Here is a 21,151-nt window from a genome sequence, read left to right as displayed (position 1 = left end):
ACCAGTGATGCCTTCTCTCCCCTCAGAAAAACATTTAATTCATTTGTACACTGCTGTTTTCTTCATGGCATTATCCCCATAAACTTAGACTAACATGTCTCTGATTTCACTTCCACTCTTGTCAAGTTTAACAAGAAATTTAATGTTTATTTTTTGCTCTAATTCAAGTCCTGGTATCCTCGTGATGGCACACAAAAACACACAACAAAAATGAACTGCTACTCAGCAAGACACCGACACATGTTGACATGAACACAGCTGTGAGACCCTCATATACCAAGGTTATGAGACCTTATTGAGTTATTTGTACAGTATTGCCAACGAAAATGCACGGTGGCAAGTTCATGAATCAATTGTCAGACCTTGTAAGGTGCTGATGATAACTGTGTGAGGTGTGAGTGGCAGGGGCAGGCTCTTCACAGACCAGGCCTGCTGTTATCAGCAATGGGTCACCTTGCAAAATTTGGAGAAGCCATGCGTGGAGAGGAAATGACTGACTGGTGGCCTTCCTGGGTAATATCCTGCCAGCCCTGGAGACCACTTGTAAAAGAAGAATAAAAACTACCCCATGGATGGGCGCAGTGCCTATAATCCCAGCACTTTGGGAGGTGAGGTGAGAGGATTGCCTGAGCCTAAGGGTTCAAGACCAGCTAGGCAACTTTGGTGAGACCTCATCTGTACAATAAATACAATAAATCAAAAAAATTAGCTGGGTGTGGCGACATGTGTCTGTAGTTCCATCTACTTGGAAGGCTGAGGTGGAAGGATTGCCTGAGCCCAGCAGGTCGAGGCCGCGGTGGCCGGGAGCATGCCACTGCCCTCCAGCCTGGGCAAGAAAGTGAGACTCCAATTCAAAAAAAAAAAAAGAAATTTAAGGTCCTTCAAAATGGATTTCACCTCCAGCCCTGTCTCCCTATTTCTCCAGCACAAATCCCCTGCCGCAGCCCAGAGGGTCTCACTGGTATTTTCAGGACCCCAGGCTCAAACTGGCTGGAAACCAGTCTGCCTTGGGGTTAGGATAAATTTACCTCAGTCCCAGGCTCCCTGAAGGACTTGGTCCAGGGTGGCTTACTGTGGAGACATGCCAAAAGGTGCCCCCACCTTCCCATGGTTCCCCCACACCACCCTAGTGAGCTCCTCACGCTGGTCAGCATGGACTGGCCAGAAAGGTTCTTTCCCTGAGTCCCAGCGTGCTGTGATGGGCCACAGTCTTGATGCACCAAGGAGCCTGCAACTGAGGGAATTTGAAGAAAGATGAAGTTACGGATCTTGACATCAGGAGATCATTCTAGATTATGCGGGTGGAACCTAAATGGAAACACAAGTATCCTTACAAAGGGAAGCAGAAGGAGGCCAGGCATAGTGGCTCATGCCTGTAATCCCAGCAATTTGTGTGGCTGAGGCGGGAGGATCCTTTGAGTCCAGTCCAAGACCAGTCTGGGTGACATAGCGATATCTCCTCTCTACATAAAATCAGTCAGGTATGGAGGCACACGCCTGTAGTCTCAGTTACTATGGAAGGATCACCTGAGCCTAGGAGATTGAGGCTACAGTCAGCTGTGATAGTGCCACTGCACTCCAGCCTGGGTGACAGAGTGAGATCCTGGCTCAAAAGAATAAATAAATGAACCAAAATGGAAGTGGGGGAGAAGAGGAGGGGCGACATGAAGGAAATGAGGAAGTGATGCCTCAGCCAGGGGACATAGCCTCTAGAAGGAACCAGCCCTACTGCCCCAGGACGTCCAAGAATAAACCCAGATGTTTCAAGTCATGACATTTGTGATACTCTGTTACAGCAGCAGCAAATAAAGTAATCCAGAGGTGAAGCTGACTCTCCAAGACCATGCAGCCATCCGTCGGGACCAGGCAACCGCCCGAATCATACTCTTGCAGCTGGAGTCTTGCCCCTGCCAGCCCAGGGCCGGCCAGGGAGCTGCAACAGAGCCCATGGTGAGCTGTCACCTCCCGGGCACTGCTGGACTTGGTGTGAGGACTTACCTGTGCCTGTCAGGGTAAGGGCCCGCCAAGTGGTCCTTGTAGGTCTCCATAAGGGATCTGGCCTTCCAACTATGCGCCTCCAACCGTGGTCCTAGCCACCAGAATCTGTGGCTACCTCTCTGTCTCTGCTCCTCTGCCCAGACTGGCCACTGCCCCCCACTCTGAGGCCAGGTCAGACCCTCCAGGGCGCCCCACCCCTCCTCTCCCTTTGCTCCCTTTACATTTGCACCCCCACCCCTGCCAACTCCCCTCTGCTGCCCCTTCTACTTTTCTTTCTTTCTTTTCTTTGAGTCAGAGTCTCACTCTGTCACCCAGGCTGGAGTGCAGAGCCATGCTCATGGCCACTGTAGCCTCAACCTGCTGGGCTCAGGTGATCGTCCGCCTCAGCCTTCCAAGTAGTTGGAACTACTGGCGTGTGCCACCACGCCCAGCTAATTTTTTGGTTTATTGTAGAGATGAGGTCTCACCAAGTTGCCCAGGCTGGTCCTGAATCTGTGGCTCAGGCAATCCTCTCACCTCGGTCTCCCAAAGTGCTGGGATTACAGGTGTGAGCCTTCTCTGAGGAAACTGAGGCCCCTGGCCATACTCTCCCTCACTCCAGCCTCTTCTCCTCCTTTCCTTGCCTCAGTCTCAACCTTCCCACCCCTGCCATTTTTCCTGCTCACTGGCTGTACCCACCACAAGCCTAGCAACTTGCTCTGACCATCCTTGTCCCAAAACGAATATGAGACCAAGAGCCAAAACACCCTCCCCATCCCACTCCACCCACCTCATCCAAGTTCCTCTTTTCCTCCAGACTTCTAGAAGACCTGTCAACACTCGGTTTCCTCACCCCCTCCTTTCCATCCCCGACGGGGTCTGCTCCTCACACCTCCCAGGGGCCAGCTGGGAATCAGAACCCCTGGACACTGCCCCTGGGAACTGGCTGGGAGGGGCTGGAGGCGGTGACTGTCAGAAGCAGCTGTCCTCCGAGGGTTGGGGAGTCCGAGAAGAGATAGAGGCAGCAGAGACTGGGGGCCCAGGGGAGCTTCCCAGCATAGGTCTAGCTGCTGCTGGGACGACGCTGGCCTCAGTGAAAAACCTGCAGGCAGTCCCTTCTCCCCTCCTGCCACCTTCTGGCCTTCCTACTGCCTCCAGCCAGCCACAGGGAGTGTGGACAAGGTGGTTTGCTGGGTCCCTACTCCAGCGTCCTCAGAGCAGAGCCTAGATGGGTGGGCTTGGGCTTGAGGTGACAGGTCATCCCTGGGCATGTCTGCGGACCACTTCCATGTTAGCAATAATAAAAGTTGCCACTTTACGGGGGGCCAGCCCCGTGCTGAGTGTGCTCTGCACGTGTTGCCTCGTGCAGTCCTCACAGCGACCCATTGTGAAGGAGGAAACAAGAAACAGAGTTAAGTAGCTTGCCCACGATCATAGAGCAGGTAAGTAGATGAGTTGGGACTCAAACCCAAGGACCCAGGTCCATGTCCTCGCCCTCTGGGTTGTGTCATCTCCTTTTTCAAATCTCGCGGGTGCATTTGACTGTGTGAACCTCGCTTTCACCGGCAAGGCCTCTCCCGCTGTCCTCCCATCCCCAGTTGGTCTCTGCCAGCTTCTCCTCTTTTCCAGCCTCCCCGTGTCCCGGCTCCTGGCTCTGCTTTCAGCCGCTGCCCCCATTCCCAAGCTCATGCTTCCCCTGCTCTGCTTGGGCCCCCAGATCTCAATGCCCAGCTCCTCCTGGGAGTCTGTGGGGGAGTCTGTTCTCCTGGCACAGGACACTTCCACGTGGACATCCCAGCCACACCTCAAGCTTGCCTTGACCAAGACTGGGCTCCTGGCCTGCCCCCACCCCAGGTCCTCCTATGCCCATCACCAGAGTCTGGTACCTGGGGGTTATCCTTGCCTCCGTCTCTCTCACACAACACCCATTCTATCACCCACCTCTCCCAGTCGTGCTTTCTGAGTTGTAGGGGGATCTTTTCTCTCCTCTTGTTCTCACCTTTGGCTGCTACACTGCCCTCTATCTCTCTGTACCCTCCACCCCAGCTTCCTGCCTCTATCTCCAGGTGGTGTAGCACATTAAAATCCATCAAGGTCAGGCACTGTGGCTCAGTCTGTAATCCCAGCACTTTGGGAGGCCAAAGTGAGAGGATTGCCTGAGCCTAGGGGTTCAAGACCAGCCTGGGAAACTTGGTGAGATCTGGTCTCTACAATGAATCATAAAAACTAGCCAGCTGTGGTGGCATGTGTCTGTAATTCCAGCTACTTAGAAGGCTGAGGCAGAAGGATCGCCTAAACCCAGTGGGTTGAGGCTGCAGTGGCTATGAACATAACACTGCATGCCAGCCTGGGTGACAGAGTGAGACTCTAACTCAAAAAAATGAAATAAAATCCACCAAGATCAGCCCCTGCTCAAACATTCCCCACCCCAGCGCCCCAGCACTGACAAGACAAGGCTTCTGCTCTTGCCGCTGCCTGTCCCACCCTCACTTCTCAGCCTCAGTTAGCCTCCCTCCAGCAATAACCATTTGGCCTCGGCCCAGCCCCCTGTGACGTTGCTTCTCACACCCATGCCTCTGCCTGTCGTGTCCCTCACCTCCTCCCTTTGTGGGGCTAATACCCACACAGCTTTTGGGACTCAGATTGGGGAGTGCTTCTCCAGGAGGTCTTGGCCAGCCCTCCTCCCTTCCCTGGCTGCTACCAAGATGTGTCCTTGTAATGGAAAGCAGGAGAGCCCACAGGGCCTGGTACCTACAGCTCCACACGGAAGGGCCAGGCCCAAGATGGGTCTTGTCCTCCTTGGTCCCATTGGGCACCTGTTCCGGGTCAGTCATGGCACAGTGCTGGGGTTCAGATCATACTGAAACAACCCAACAGGCTGTCTTAAGCCCAGTCATCCTAGGACTCTTAACAGGTCTCTCCCCTCCCCAGCCCTTCCTCCCTCCCCTTGGCTCCCAGAGGAGTCTTTCCAAAGTCATCCACACAAGACTTCCCTGCACTCCAGGTACCAAAGCTCCAGGCTCAGAGTCCAGGGCTCCCCATGATCTAGCTCAGGTCCTTCTTCTAATCTTGGCTCCCTCACTCCCCACCATGGGGAAACACAGGTTGTTTCTGATGCCAGGAAGACCTGCCTCCCTCCCCTCATCTGCTTGTGGAATTCTCACTCTGTGGGCATCCAGCCCTGAGGTGGCCAAGGAAATAAAGTGATGTCCCTGGCAGAGAAGCTCACAATCCAGGACTATGGCATTTCCCTATTACAGCATTCACACTCATTCAGTGAATGAAAGAGTGAACAAGGGGCCGGGTGCAGTGGCTCACACCTATAATCCCTGCACTTTGGGAGGCTGGGGCAAGAGGATTGCTTGAGACCAGCCTGGATAACAAGGTGAGACCTTGTCTCTACAAAAAAAAAATAAAAAAATTAGCCAAGTGTGGTGGTGCACATCTGTAGTCCTAGTTACTTGGGAGGCTGAGGCAGGAGGATCACTTAAGCCCAGGAGTTGGAGGCTGTGGTGAGCCATGATCTTACTACTGCCCTCCAGCCTGAATGACAGAGTGAGACTCTAAATAAAAAAAGAAAAAAGTGAGTAAGGAATGAGGTGAGTGAATGACTGAATTAAAAGACTGCACCATGAGACAGCAGGGAGGAAGACATGAATGAATACATAAGCAATGTTCTTCTGAGGCACACCTGATATGGAGAAGGGTGATGGGCCCGATAATGTGATCTCTCTTAGAGGTACGATGCCTGACAATTAAGTTGTCAGCCATCCTAGAAAAAGTGCTCCATACCTCATTGCTGAGTATCACTCCAGTCACCTTTGAAGTTCTCCTCTTGGGAAGTTATGCGCCATTGTCAATGCCCAGTCCACCAGTCAAAGCAATTTTTGAACTCTTTTTCTGAAATGGCCATCAGAGCAATGGTGATTATTTGTTGAGGTTTGACCATTAAATTCACAAACAGGCCACCGTGCATTTACATAGGCAGCACTATACAAATAACTGTATTAGAACGCCCACGCTACTCAACTGATCTGGCCTCAATGACTTATTTCTTTACCCGAAGATAAAGGAGATATTGAAAGGAAGACATCTGATGACATTCAGGACATCGAGGTAATAGGATGACGGCTCTGATTCCAGGAAGAGTTCCAAAATTGCTTTGATGGGTGGACTGTCACTGATGTCAGTGCAGAACTTCCCAAGGGGAAGACTTCCAAGGTGACTCTAGTGATATTCAGCAATGAGTCATGGAGAACTTTTTCTAGGATGATTTTGCAAGCTTAGTTGTTGGACCTCGTAGGGTGGGAATGCGGTTGTTATGGCCTGAATGTTTGTATCCCCGCAGAATGCATATATGGAAGTCCCAACCCCCAGTGTGTTGTGTTTTGAGCTGGGGCCTTTGGAGGTTAGGGTTAGTCTAGACAAGGCCATGAGGGTGGAACACTATGAGGGGACTAGGGTCCTCAAGAGGAGGGGAGGCCAGGGCTTTCTCTCCTTATCCACTATGTGAAGACACAGTGAGAGGCGACCATCTGCAAGCCAGGAAATGAGCTCCTAACAAAGATGGAATCCGCTAGCCTCCTTGATGTCAGACCTTCAGCCTCCAGGATGGTGAGAAAGAACTGTCTGCTGCTTAAGCTGCTATCTATGGCATTTGTCATAGCCACCCAAGTTGACTAACACACGAATGAAATGCCATCATCATGCCTGTAGTGAAGTCTCTTGGGAACAGACAGGTAGCCCTAAACAAAGCACACCTGCTGGGGGTGAGTTGCACATCCTCATATGTGGCTGGGAGATGTGCCCAGGGCGGATGCCCAGGGTTCCAGGCCCTGGTCAGCAACTGAAGAGGGCCTGCTATGCACAAGAATCTCCATGCCCTGGGGACCAGGGAGGTCACCGCTGCCAGTGACCTTCTGAGGCTTCCATGACCTTCACTGCCCCTGTCCCATGAGCTCCTGCTCCTCCCTGACTGGATGTCCCCCCTGCCCAGAGCAACTCTGATCAGCAGCAGATGCCTCTAATGTTTATCTAACATCTTCTTGCCTTCCGCCTTCCTTCTGTCTATTGAAGGGTTCACACATCTTTTTCATTTTCAAGGCAATAAAAAGACACATTACATATCAGGTACAAAGTGCACAGGTAGAGGTGGTGGGTGCACTTAAAGCCCAGACCAAAAACTATCTGTACCCCCCTAAACTATTTAGAAATAAATAAAGATTAAAAAAAACAGAAAAAAGCATATTACAGAGAATTTGGAAATTACAGAAAGTTATAAGAATATTAAAATTGCCTGTAGTCACACAGTTAAGATTTTTTTTTTTTACTGTGAATATACTTTCTTTAGTCACTTTCGTTTACAACTGAAACTCTGGGAATTCAAAATTAACATCCTTGCTCATGAGTTTCTTGTAGACACCAGAAAACGTTTCAACCTTGTGTTCCATATTGTTCTGCCATGCTTTGTCCAAGTGCACCTTGATGAACTGGCTGCCGTCCAGCTTCACGAAGACTCTCTTGCCCACAATTATCCTTGGGAAGACCAAGTCCTCAAGGATGGCGTTGTGCACAGCTTAAGGCCCAGATCATGGTTCCCGGGACACTTTTGCTTATTTTTTGTGCAGTTTTTTCAAGTTGGCCTAGGTAAAATTCTCTGCTGAGCAATAAAGACAATATGTTTCCCACTGAACTTTTTCTCCAATTTACGTACTAGTTGGACTTGGAGTTTCTGGAAAGACTTCAGTTGAGGAATGGGAACAAAGATTATGATAGCTTTCCGATCACCACCAACTTCAATTTCCTTGGCTGCTGTTATGTTGAGCTCCCTGAGCTGAGCCTTGAAGTCCAAGTTCATCCCCAACTCCAGGCAAGCCTGGGAGATGCCAGACTCAAACTCATCTGGTTTCTTGTCACTGGGCTTCATGATCTCTATGCTCCAACTGAGCATGACCTTCTGCTTGCTGAACACCGGCTTAGGAAGAGGTCCAAGCCTCGCGAGAGCTCATCAAATTCTGGTGGCCCAGAATTATTATGGTTAGCATTTTGTTATAGTTCTTTCCACTGTACTCCCAGTATTCTCCTTGGATGTTTTCCCTAAAATTATATCATCTTGTGTGTATATGTTATGCCCCCTCCTTTACACACCACACACACACACACACACACACACACATTTATCTTAACACTGTATCATGAACGTTGTCACAGGTCATGGACTAATCTTCTATTTGTAGCTTTAGGTGTTTCATTCCCTCCTTCATTCCATGAATGCATGTTCAGAGCCCACTAGGTACGTGCTAGGCACTGACAATACAGCAATAAATGAAGCAGATGCCACTCCAGCCTTTTGTAGCTTCCAATCTGATGGGAAAGCTGGGTAGAAAGTAGGTAATTTGAAGGGTCACAAGTGCTACATATGTAGGAGAAGTGCTGTAGATATTAGTCACAGGAGCACCTTGTCAGGAGATTCTGCAAGGAGCTGATGCCAAAACTGAGATCTGAAGTCTCTGTCGAAGTATTTAATCAGATTACGGCTGGGAGAGGTGGGTAACATTTTAGGCAGAGGAGTAGGTTGTGCAAAGGCCCTGGGTCTGGGGAGTGCACACAAGAGAAAGGGAAAAAAACATTGTGGATAGCTTAGGAAAAGTCTGCTTCTTCCTCCCTAGAATAGCCCTTCAGGGATGGATTTCTGCTATCCTCATCCTCCCAACTCAGCCCCCATACCCTTGCCACAGGGAAGCCTTGTCTGTCATTCAACAGCCCCTTAGAACTGAAGACTAGTGAGGTTCGCCCATGTTGGGAATATGGAAACAGTGGGCTGCTGTTGTGCGCTTGCCCAGTGGGTTCCCATGCTCAGCTCTGAAAAGGTGGCACAGCTACAATTCCTACAGCAGGCAGGTTGAGTACTTCATATCTAGAAGGGTAGGACAACCACTGGTGCCAATTGGACCTCAAAGCAGGACAGGTGTGTTCTCCTGGACCCTTGCCCTATCTGATGCTTATGCTAAAGAGAAAATGCTGTGGGTGTAATCTTCTGAAAGGATCATGATTAGGGAGGAAGTTCTTCTGATTCCAGTGTCCCTGTCTACACCTCTTTCTGGCACCGAAAGGGGAAAACCTGCTGCTTGCTCACCCAGATGCCTGGCCTGGAAACCGCATGCTCTCTTTACCTTGACCACTGCTGGATTCCCTTGGCTTTATCCACATCCAAGTGCAGTCTTCTTTAAGGGCAATCTTCTCTCCCAGGCAGTATGTGTATGTGCGCACGCGCTTTATATTGGGAAGACTGTCTTCTAGCTTGGAAGCCTACTTTCTGGAGGCTCCCAACAAGGCAGGGTCCCACTTAAGTGGGTTGACTTTGTGCTGCTTTGCTGGGTAGTGGGCACAGTCAGCTCCGAGTGTGACCGCTCTGGGTTGCCTCCCACAGCCAGTTCCCTCTTTCTGCCTTTTTTTTTTTTTGGTCAGAGTCTCACTCTGTCACCCAGGCTGGAGTAAAGTGGCATGCTCAGGGCTACCACAGCCTTGACCTGCTGGGTTCAGGTGATTCTTTCACCTCAGTCTTCCAAGTAACTGAAACTACAGACACATGTCACCACACCAGGCTAATTTTTTGATTTATTGTAGGGGCGAGGTCTCACCAAGTTGCCCAGGCTGGTCTTGAACCCCTGGACATAGGCAATCTCTTGCCTTGGCCTCCCAAAGTGTTGGGATTACAGGTTTGGGCCACTGCACCTGGACTTTTTCTGCCTTTTTTAGCACAATCCTGACTGTATCCAGAGTGGGAGTGAGCTCAGTCCGAGAGGATCACCACGACTGGTCTAAGCAACCATGACAATGTGATTCCATTTTGCCAGGTACTTGTTTTCTCAAGGCTCCCCATAGCTGGGGATAGTCATGTGACTGTGTCTTGGACAATGAGACACATGGAAGGGACTGCTAGGAGGTTTTTGAGGAAGCTTTTGCCTTCCGAATGACAGGTAGATGTGAGCCGGGCGTGGTGGCTCATACCTATAACTCCAGCACTTTGGGAGGCTGAGGTGAGGGGACTGCCTGAGATCACAGGCTCGAGACCAGCCTGGGCAACTTGGTGAGACCTCATCTCTACAATAAATCAAAATATTAGCCAGGCATGGTGGCGTATGCCTGTAGTTCCACCTACTTGGAAGGCTGAGGCAGAAGGATCTCCTGAGCCCAGCAGGTTGAGGCTGTGGCGGCTGTTGCACTCCAGCCTGGGCAACAGAGTGAGACTCCAACTCAAAAAAAAAAAAAAAAAAAAAAGAGAGAGAGACAGATGTGGCTGGTGCTGTCTTTTTCCTTTTTGCCCTGCCTTAAACATGGACATGACATTTAGAATTAATAGAGGTCATTTTATAGCCATAAAATGATGAGCATGAGGAAAGGTTGACATACCAGAGGGGAACTAGAGAAGGAGCCTGGACACCTCACTCCCCACCCCAAGCATTTTTGAACATATGAACCAACACCACCAATTGTCTTCCTCTAGATGTCTTGTTCTGTAAGAAAAATAAGTTTCTATTTTTCACATTTCTACTACTTGTCATTGAAAGCATTCCTAACAGATTCACTTTGCACATGTAAAACCCTAAAATTCTCTGAATTGGTTGTGTGGTTTTGATGGTTTCAGGGTATTTAATCTGAGCAAGTGCCAACCATATCTGATATAGCAAGAAGAATGTAGTAGGTTTTATTTCAAGCAGCCTTGTGTCCTTCCATAATTGCATAGGGTTTGGTGTTCTACCAATAAAGCCATCATTATACTTAGAAGAAGAAAATTAATCTATCAGGTTTCCAAGTCCAGAACCCATGTAAGGTTGGGAGCTTACTAGAAACTTTTTTTTTTTTTGAGTTGGAGTCTTACTCTGTCACCCAGGCTGAAGTGGAGTAGCACGCTGATGGCCACTGCAGCCTCGACCTACAGGGCTCAGGTGATCCTTCTGCTTCAGCCTTCCAAGTAACTGGACCTACAGGCATGTGCCACCATGCCTGGCTAATTTTTAAAATTTTTATTGTAGAGATGAAGTCTCACCAAGTTGTCCAGGCTGGTCTCAAACCCATGGGCTCAGGCAATCCTCTCACCTTAGCCTCCCAAAGTGCTGGGATTATAGGTGTGAACCATCATGCCTGGTTAGTAGAAACTTTCCAGCCCATTATACTAGAACTCTGAAGGGTTGCACACCCAAGATTAGTGTGAACCAGAAGTAACTCTTCATATTCTTTCCTCTATCCCTTGAGAGGCTACAAGGTTTCTTGGTGCTGAGATCAGAAGAAAAGCTCATCTCTGGGAAGTTGTAAGCACATATTGACCTTTGGACAGTCTGGAATCCAAATTAATATCACCTGAATGGTCCAAAAACTTTAAGCAAGTTCCCTAGAATGGAAGTGTCCCCAGGTACACAAAAGAAGTAAGTGCAAATGCATTCTGGTAGATGTAACATTCATCCCCAAAACATTCCCACCAAGTAATATTCAAAAAGAGTAAGCAGCACTTAGTGAAAAATAAAACATACAAGGAAATACGGCAGTAAGAGCAAATAATAAGCAGAAAGAATAGACAGACTGATCCCCAAATATTTCATATAATGAAGTAATAAGAAACAAATTATTAAATTGCTATGTTAAAAAAAATACAAACTTAAGAATATCTGCAGAAAAGACAGAACTATAAAAAAATTATCTATCAGAATTTTTAAAAAATCAAATAAATCTTTCTTATAGAAATGAAAAAAATACAATAACTGACTTTTAAAAATCAATAGATGAGTTTAATAGGAGATTAGATATAGACAAAGAAAGAATGAGTGAACTGGAAGATGGATCAGAATAAATTACCCAAATAAGAGCACTGAAAGACAAAAGATGAAATTATGAAAAAAGTTTTGGGGACAGGAACGATAGAGTGAAAAAATCTAAATACATTTTATGGGTGTTCCAGAAGGGAGCAAAGGTATTATTTGAAATGATAGTGTTTGAGAATTTTTTTTAGAACTGATGAATGATATCAATCCATACATTGAAGAAGCCCAAGAAGTGCCAAGGACAAAAATTAAAAATGAAAATAATGTTCAGACTCTGAGTGGTCATTAAGACACAGGTCTTACTGGCAGGGTAGCCCAATGATGTGCATAAGGGGCTAATATTACTCAACCAATCCTGGGACATGGAGCTCCTTTCAAGGATGAACAAGGCAAGTGCAAATGCAGTAAGTGGCTCTGTGAAGCCCACTCATCCTGGACTGAAGTTGGTCTCTTCAGCACCATCATCAGAATGACACCAGTGATACTAGTGCTTTTTAAGCCTCCCTCTATTTATTATTTACAGCAAAAGAGGGATGGAGGAAATGATGGAAATCCCACTCCTCCCAGGTTAGATAGAGCAATTTAGTTTTGAGAAGTCTAGCATAAATCCATGATCTCCCCCCACCCCACTGTGTAACTTAGTCTCTTTTGCTACCTTTGAATTGCCTCACACTTCATGTTTGATAGGAAATACTCTGAAACTCTTGTCTAGCAGAAAGACCCAATGAGAAATGTTCAATATTGTAAATTCTTTGCATACCAGAGATTAGGTTTGTTGTAGCCCATTTTATTTTAAGATGGAGCCACTGAGGCTACAGATGGTAAGGAACATGGGGTGGGGGGAGTCTATGGCGAAGCCAGGCTTTGTGGGGGTCTCCTCATTCCAAGTCCAGGGCTCAATTCACCATTCAGCTGCTCACTTCTTAGAGAAAAAAGAGGCAGGTTATTTCATTCTCAAGGGATGGCATTTCAACAATGGTTTGGTATAGCATGTACCAGGGTGTGTAAGAAAAGTTTCTTCAAAGCCTCCCAGGAGTGACATAGAAATACAGACACAGACACCCCAACAGATAAAAACAACCCCAGTTAAGCTGGGCTCGGTGGCTCAGCCTGTAATCCCGCGCCTTTGGGAGGCTGAGTTGAGTGGATTGCCTGAGCCCGCGGGTTCAAGACCCACCTGGGCAGCAAGACCTCATCTCTACAATAAATCAAAAAATCATCCGGGTGTGGTAGCACTCGCCTGTAATTCCGGCTACTCAGAAGGCTGAGGCAGAAGGATCGCCAGAGCCCAGCAGGCGAGGCTGTGGTGGCCGGGAGCGGCTGCTGCACTCCAGTCTGGGCGACCGAGTGAGACTCCAACTCAAAAAAAACCACCAAAAAACAAAAAAAAAAAACAACCCCAGTTACATACCCACGACAGCAGTGAATCATTGCCATGTAATGGGAAAATTCAGATTGGTCACTAGTAAAAGTAAAAAGACCACCGTGGTGAGTCACTGGGCCCACCCTCCTGTGGAGTCTCTGAAACACAGACACCTGCCCATTGATTCAGAGTCTGGGCTTTGTCTTCCTTTCTTCCACATCAATGTTTCAATGTTTCACAATGGAGCTTTGCAAGTGATGTAAATTTCCAAAGAGGGCTAGGCCAACACCTCACGCTCTGTCTCTGGTCTGTTCAAATAGGTGGACTCTGCACTTGCACCCACAGGAGATGATGGCTTAAAATGTAAAAATAACTAATATTGTTGAGTGCCTACTGTGTTCCAAAAAGACACTTGAACTCTTGAGATTCATTACATGGATGGATCCTCATAACAACTCCATGAGATAGGCATTGTCCTCATTTCACTGCTGAGAGAACTGAAGCTAAGAAGGATTAAGAACTTGCCCGGAGTTCTATAGCTGGTAGGAAATGACAGAGGCCGAACTCATCGCAGGCAAATCCATCCTAAGGCCTGCCCTCTTCCACCAGGCCAGAAGGACTTCATCAGTGTTTCGACTGCCTTTGAGACATAAGAGAAGGGCAGAGCCCCAGGTGGTGGTCATCATATGGAAGAGGAGAGAGCCCATGAGGAAGGGCCTTCATATCTGTCGAGTGGTGGCGACTCCCACTGTGCTTGAAATGGATGCCTTGGCCAAGTGTGGTGGCTCAAACCTATAATCCCAGCACTTTGGGAGGCCAAGATGATAAGATTGCCTGAACCCGTGGGTTCGAGACCGCCTGGGCAACATGGCAAGATCTGTCTCTACAATAAAACAAAAAATTAGCTGGGTGTGGTAGTTCTGCCTGTAGTTCCAGCTACTTGGAAGGCTGAGGCAGAAGGCTCGCCAAGCCCTCCAGGTTGTGGCTGCGGTAGCTGGGGGTGTACCACTGCACTCCAGACTGGGTGAAAAAGTGAGACTCTAACCCCCCAAAGAGAAATGACTGCCTTGAGTGAGGGTCCTTCCTGCTAGAAGGCTGAAAGAGTTGAAGCTGAGGGAAGAAAACCAAGCACAGCAACTGGAAGAGGCCTTTTTGTTCAGTGGAGAGCAAAGCTTTATTGTTACTCCTTTGATAGACTATATTTTAAATCAACCATCCAAGACCATGTAAAAAGTTCTGGAAGGCAACCTATAATTCAGCGCTGATGTGGAGTGCTTTAGGGGAGGTCTCCTGGCAAGCCTCTGCTCTGGCCTATACCAGGTAGTGGAAACTCAACCAGAATATTTTTTTTTTCTGAGTTGGAGTCTCACTCTGTCTCCCAGGCTGGAGTGCAGTGGCACGCTCATGGCCACTGCATCCTTGACCTGCTGGACTGAGGTGATCCTTCTGCCTCAGCCTTCCAAGTAGATGGAACTACAGACACATGCCACCAAGTCTGCCTAGTTTTTGTGATTTATTGTAGAGGCAAGGTCTCACCAAGTTGTCCAGGCTGGTCTTGAACCCCCAGGCTCAGGCAGTCCTCTCGCCTCTGCCTCTCAAAGTGCTGGGATTACAGGCTTGAGCCACCGTGCCCGGCCTCAGAATAATATTTTTTAAAGCAGCTTGTTCTTTTGGTGGGGTCAATTGGGAGAATTACCTCTTCCTCAGGAAGTTCCAGCTGAGCTGTATGAAAACACACTGCTCTGAAGGTCTGAAGAATGATCCATTTATCTACTGGTATGACCCACTTCCCCAGTCACATCTCTTTTTAATATTCAAGTATTCAAATTAGCCCACCAGGCTGCCCATGTGCAGTTGCCCACAAGCCTTGGAGGCGCAGTCCAAAAGGGCCAGGCCCTCTGCACCCAGGCGTAGAGAAGTGGAGAAGCTAACCCTGCTTCCTTCTGCAGAGGTCCTCATAGCCTTGAAGGAAGCTGCCACGCAGGGGAGATCTTACATAGTCCATTGCTTTTGCTGTTGTGATGGTGCCCACCTGGTCTGGTAGTGGTCCCACAGCGTGCTGGAAAGAAGGAGGGGCCTCGGCCTGCATCCACTCAGCTGTGACTGCCCCTCAAGTCTGCAACACAGACACAATGGCACTAGGGGGATGAGCCCATGCAGTGGACCATGGGTGCTCTGTGCCGACAGTCACCTGGGCTCTCCAGGCCCCAGCCCTTTTGCACCAGTCAGCTGCTGGGTCAGTGACGTGGCCAGTGTGAACCCTGGGCAGAGCTGCACCAGCTCTCCCCCCCAAGTCACACCAGGTCCCTCCCACATGGCCTCAGTCTCTGCCAACTCAGAGAGGTTCTGGTGATGTCAAATCTTGCCTGCCTCACACTGTCCATTTATAGACAGTGATGAATTCCAGTGGGACTGGACATCTAAATGTGAAAGGTAAAATGACAAAGGCTTCAGAAGAGAGAACATTTTCATCATCTTGGGAGCAGCAAATGTAAACAGAGCAAAAAAACACACTACTCATAAAGGGAAAAAAGTAATAAATTGGACTTTGTTAAAATTAAAAGCTGCCATTCATCAAATAGTACCATTAAGAGGGTGAAGATGCCAGCTAGAGGTAGCGATTTGTATTACATATTTCTGACAATGTACTTATATTCAAAATATAGAAAAAAAATTCCCACAAATCAATATGGCAGACAAACCAGTAATGAAATAGGTAAAAAAAAAAAAAAAAAAAATCCAATAGCCAGCAAGCACATGAAAATGTGCTCAACTTCATCAGCCATCAGGGAAATGCAAATGAAACTGCAACCCAATACCACCATACACCCACCATAATGGCTAAGATCAAAAGGCAGACAGTAACTAGTGTTGGCAAGAATGTAGAGTAACAGTAACTGCCACAACCTACTGGTGGGGGATGGAAATAGGTATAACTATTTTTGGGAAACTGTTTGACAGTATCTACTGAAGCTAAATAAATCCATGCTGCCCCTCTGGCCTGGCAGCTCCAGGGATGCATGTGAGCACAAAAGCAAGTGGAAGGATATTCACAGGAGTCAAAGTTGCAAGTGATCCAAAAGTCTAGCAACAGTGAAATAAATAAAGAAATGAAGGTATACTCACATCATGGAATAATATACAGAAGCGAGAGCAAACAAGCCACTGTTTTTCATAACAGCCTATGTGAGTCCCACAAATATAATATTGAGCAGAGAAAGTCAACACAAAGAACATACTGCAAGTTTATACGTACATACATACATACAAAATTCCAAGCAGTAAAAAGGGACCAACAGTGGACATAAGAAATCAGAAGACAGATTACCCCTGGGGGAGTTCTGACTGGGGCACAAAGTGGCTTCTGGAATGTTCTGTTTCTTGATCTGAGTGCTAGCTAAACCTCATGAGAACCCACTGAGTTGTTTGTTTGTTACCTGTGCATTTTTTCTGTTGGACATTGTAGTCAATACAACTATTTTTTTCTTAAAAACTTTAAAAGGGAAGAGGTCAAGGACTCCATTCCTTTCCCTCCAGGAGGGTTCCCCCCCATGAGCTTGCTCACCCCTCACTCCTGCTGTGACTCTTGAATCCCTTTTTACCCAAGGGATGCTTCCAGGGACAGCCTTTGTCAAGATGATATGTCTGTCACTCTTCCAGCTACAGAGCTATGGAGGACAACTCTAGGCCTTCTGCACGAATACAGGCAGGAGCTTTTCCTGTTAGAGAAGCATCTGGTAATTTAAAAATGATAGCTCCTGTCACCAAAGCCAACAAATGACAAGTTGTGCCTCACCTGCATCCTGCCCCCCCAGTATATACTTGCTGATTTTCTGGGTATTTGAGAACTGCAGACCCACTGTAGAGCTCTTAGAAAGCATAGAAAAAAATAAGGGAGAAAATATAAATCATCCATGGTCCTGCTGCCCAAAGACAACAGAAGCTGTTGTTTGACTTACTGTCTTCCAGTCTTTTCTTACACATATATTTGACAAGTACATCTTTAATAGCTTCATTGAGTTATAATTCACATACAATGAAATGTACCTGTTTTAAGCATATAATTTTATGATGTAAAAGTGGTGCATCATCACCACAATCCAGTTTTAGAATATTCCCCTCACCCTGAAAATAATCCCTCCTGCCCATTAGCAGTTTATCCCCTCCCAGGCCCAGGCAGCCACTGGGTCACTTGCTGTCTTTATAGATTTGGTCTTTCTAGACATTTCATATATTTATATGTCTGTCTATGGGTGGCTTACTTCACTTACTATAATGTTTTTGGAGGTTCATTCATGGTGTAGCATGTATCCATAGTTTGTTCCTTCTTGTAGTTGAGTACAATTTCAATGTACATTATACCACATTTTGCGTATCCATCCGTCAGTCAATGAATATTTGGATTTTTTTCCATATTTGACTATTATAAAAAATACTGCTATGAAAATTTGTGTGCCACTTTTTATATAGTCATATCTTTTTATTTCTCTTGTGTAGGTACCTAGAGGGGAGTTCCTAGATTGTATAGTAAACTGACATTCAGCTTTTTAAGAAACAGACAAATTTTTTTTTTAAGTTGGAGTCTTCCTCAGCCACCCAGGCTGGAGTGCAGTGGCATGCTCAAGGGCACCACAGCCTTGACCTGCTGGGCTCAGGCAATCCTTCTGCCTCAGGCTTCCAAGTGGCTGAAACTACAGGTGTGCCACCACACCTGACTAATTTTTTTGATTTGTTGTAGAGGTGAGATCTCACCAAGTTGCCCAGGCTGGTCTTGAGTCCATGGGCTCAGGCAATCCTCTCATCTTGGCCTCCCAAAGTGCTGGGATTATAGGTGTGAGTCACTGCACTGGGCCAACAATTTTTTTAAAGGTAGTTGTACCATTTTGATTATAATCACTGTAGTCAGCATGAAGTGGTAAACCATTGTGGTTTAGATTTGCATTTCCCTAGTGACTAATGGAGTTGAAGATCTATTATACTTGTATTAGCCATTTGCTTGTTTTTTGGTGAAATAGCTATTCGGATATTTTGCCTTTTAAAAAATGTGTTGTATGTCTTCTTATAGAGTTGTAGGAGTTCCTTATATATTCTGAGTACATGTCCTTTATCAGATATATAATTAAAATATTTTCTACTACTTGGTGGCTCGTTTTTTCATTTTCCTAATGGTGTCTTTTGAAGTTTTCATTCTGAGGAAGTACAATTTTTTTTTCTTTTACCATTTGTGTTTTTGGCATCTAAGAACACTGCCTAACCCAAAGTCACAACATATTATCCTATGTTTATTTCCTAAAAGTTTTATAGTTTAAACTTTTGCACTTAGGCCTAGGGTCTATTCAGAGTTAATTTTTTTTGTAAGGTATGAGGTCTAAATTCCTCTTCTGACATGTAAATACACGTTGCTCAACACCTTTTGTTAAAAGGCTATTCTTTTCCTCCATTTAATAACCTTGGTATCTTTGTTGAAAATCAATTAACCCTAAATGATGGGCTTCTTTGTGAACCCATAATCTAGTTCTGCACACACATACACACACACACACACACAAATACATATCTTTATGCCAGAAGTACACTCTATTGATTGCCACAGTGTTATAATAATTTTTAAATTAGGAAGCATAAGTTCTTCAACTCCGTTCTCTTTCAACATTGTTTTGTCTATTCTGGATATTTCACATTTTCATATACACTTTAGGATTTGCTTGCCAGTTTCTGTAAAAAATGCCAGCTGGGATTTCAAAGCTAACATTGTATCTACAGTTCACTTTGAAGAGACTTGCCATCTTAACAACAGAGTCTTCCAATCCATGAACATGGAACACTTCCCCATTTATTTAAATCTTCCGTTTCTCTCAGTGCTTTGTAGTTTATGGTGTACAAGTCTTGTGTCTCTTTTGTTAAATTTATTCCTAAGCTTCTAATTCTTTGATACAATTGTAGAATTGCACTGTGATCATAGCATTTTGAAGGTGGAATTGCTTTCTTATTCCATTGTTAGCTTGTTAAATGGTGTTTGTGTATTGATCTATAACTCTGATCTTGCTAAACCTGTTTAATACTTCTAGTCGTTTGTGCATGTGTGTGCACTCATGTGTGTGTCTTTCTCAGGATTTGCTACATACAGGCCCATGTTGTCTGCAATAAAGACAGTTTTGCAGGCCAGGCACAGTGGCTCAAGCCTGTAATCCCAGCATTTTGGGAGGCTGAGGTGAGAGGATTACCTGAGCCTGTGGATTTGAGACCAGCCTGGGCAACATGGCAAGACCTTGTCTCTACAATAAATTGAAGAAAAATTAGCTGGGTGTGGTAGCGTGTGCCTGTAATTCCGGCTACTTGGAAGGTTGAGGTGGAGGGATCACTGGAGCCCAGTAGGTCGACGCTGGGGTGGCTGCAAGCATGCCATTGCACTCTAGCCTGGGCAATGGAGTAAGATGCTGACTCAAAAAACAAAACAAAACAAAACACACCTTTGCTTCTTTCTTCTCAATTCAGATGCCTTTTATTTCTTTTTCTTGCTTCTCAATCCAGATGCTTTTTATTTCTTTTTCTTGCCTGTTTGCACTGACTAGAACTTCAGGCAGAATGTTGAATAGAGGTGGAGAGTGAATATCCTAGCTTTGTGACCAATCTCAGGGAGAAGGCATTCAGTCTTTTGCTGCAAAGATGATGTTAGTTATAGGTTTATAGAAACACGTTTTATTAGGTTAGGGAAGTTTCCTTCTATTACTAATTTGTTGAGAGTTTTTATCATGAATGTGTGTAGATTTTATCAAATGCATTGCCTGAGTCTATTGAGATAATCATGTGGTTTATAGTCTGTATTTTATTGATGTGGTATACTACATTAATTGATTTTCTTGCATTTCTGGAATAAATCCCAATTGGTCATAATGCATAGTACTTTTTACATGTTGTTGGATTTAGTTTGCTAGCATTTTGCTGAGGATTTTTGCATCTATAGCCATAAAAGATCTTGCTCTATAGTTTTATTTTCTTGTGATATCATAGTCTGGTTTTGGTATCAGGATTATACTGGCTTCATTGAGTAAGTTGGTAAATGTTCCCTCTTCTACTTTCTGGAAGAGTTTGTGAAGGATTGACTTTATTCATTAAATGTTTGGTGAGTTTTACCAGTGAAGCCATCTGAGCCTAGATTTTTCTGTGTGGGAAGTTATAAAATTGCTAAATTTTTTTTACATGTTACAAGTCTATTTAGATGATCATTTTCTTCCTGAGTTAGTTTTGGTAACTTATGTTTCTAGAAATGTGTCCTTTTGATCTCCTTTGTCGTCTAATGTGTTGGCATAGAGTTTTTCATCTTATTCCTGTGTAATCCTTCAATTTTGGTGAGGTCAGTTGCGATGTCCCCTCTTTCATTCCTGTTTTTAGTAATTATAATCTCTTTATTTCTCAGTCAGTCTAGCTAACGGTCGGTTAATGTTGGTCAATCTTTTCAAAGACAAATTGTTAGGTTTCATTGATTTCCTCTTTTGTTTTTCCTCTTTCTGTTTCAAGATTTCCACCTTGGTGTTCCACAACCTTCCACTGCCTGCCTCAAAATTACCTTTCCAGCTTTGTCTATTCTTTTTTTCTCATATGCAACACATATGAACAATCACTATGTGCCATAACCAGACAAGGCTCTCACTAGCAGAGAAAACCAAGAAGCCTTTCTCTCTCTCCATACTTCTGCCTCTGTCACTAGAATGTCCAGGCCTTATCAGTCATAAAGCTCTGCCCACTCAACAAGGCCCTTCAGGGACAATTTCTTTAAGAGATGCTTTCGCTCACTCCTCTGAGCATGGGCTGGGTCCCTTTTTTGAGAGCCAGGCTCAGTGGCTCAGCCTGTAATCCTGCGCTTTGGGAGGCTGAGGTGAGTGGATTGCCTGAGCCCATGGGTTCAAGACCCACCAGGGCAACTTGGCCAGACCTCATCTCTACAATAAATCAAAAAATTAGCCAGGTGTGGTAGCGTGTGCCTGTAGTTTCA

General features: G+C 45.9%; 1 pseudogene; it reads right to left on the bottom strand.

The window, feature by feature from the left end:
- Positions 1 to 7,337: 7,337 nt before the first annotated feature.
- Positions 7,338 to 7,927, bottom strand: LOC103249215 (annotated as a pseudogene).
- Between the last annotated feature and the right edge of the window lie 13,224 nt (positions 7,928 to 21,151).

This window comes from Carlito syrichta, unplaced genomic scaffold (assembly GCF_000164805.1).
Source record: "Carlito syrichta isolate Samal-C Ts95f unplaced genomic scaffold, Tarsius_syrichta-2.0.1 Scaffold117980, whole genome shotgun sequence".
Taxonomy (NCBI): Eukaryota; Metazoa; Chordata; class Mammalia; order Primates; family Tarsiidae; genus Carlito; species Carlito syrichta.
This window is presented reverse-complemented; position numbering and strand designations above follow the sequence as displayed.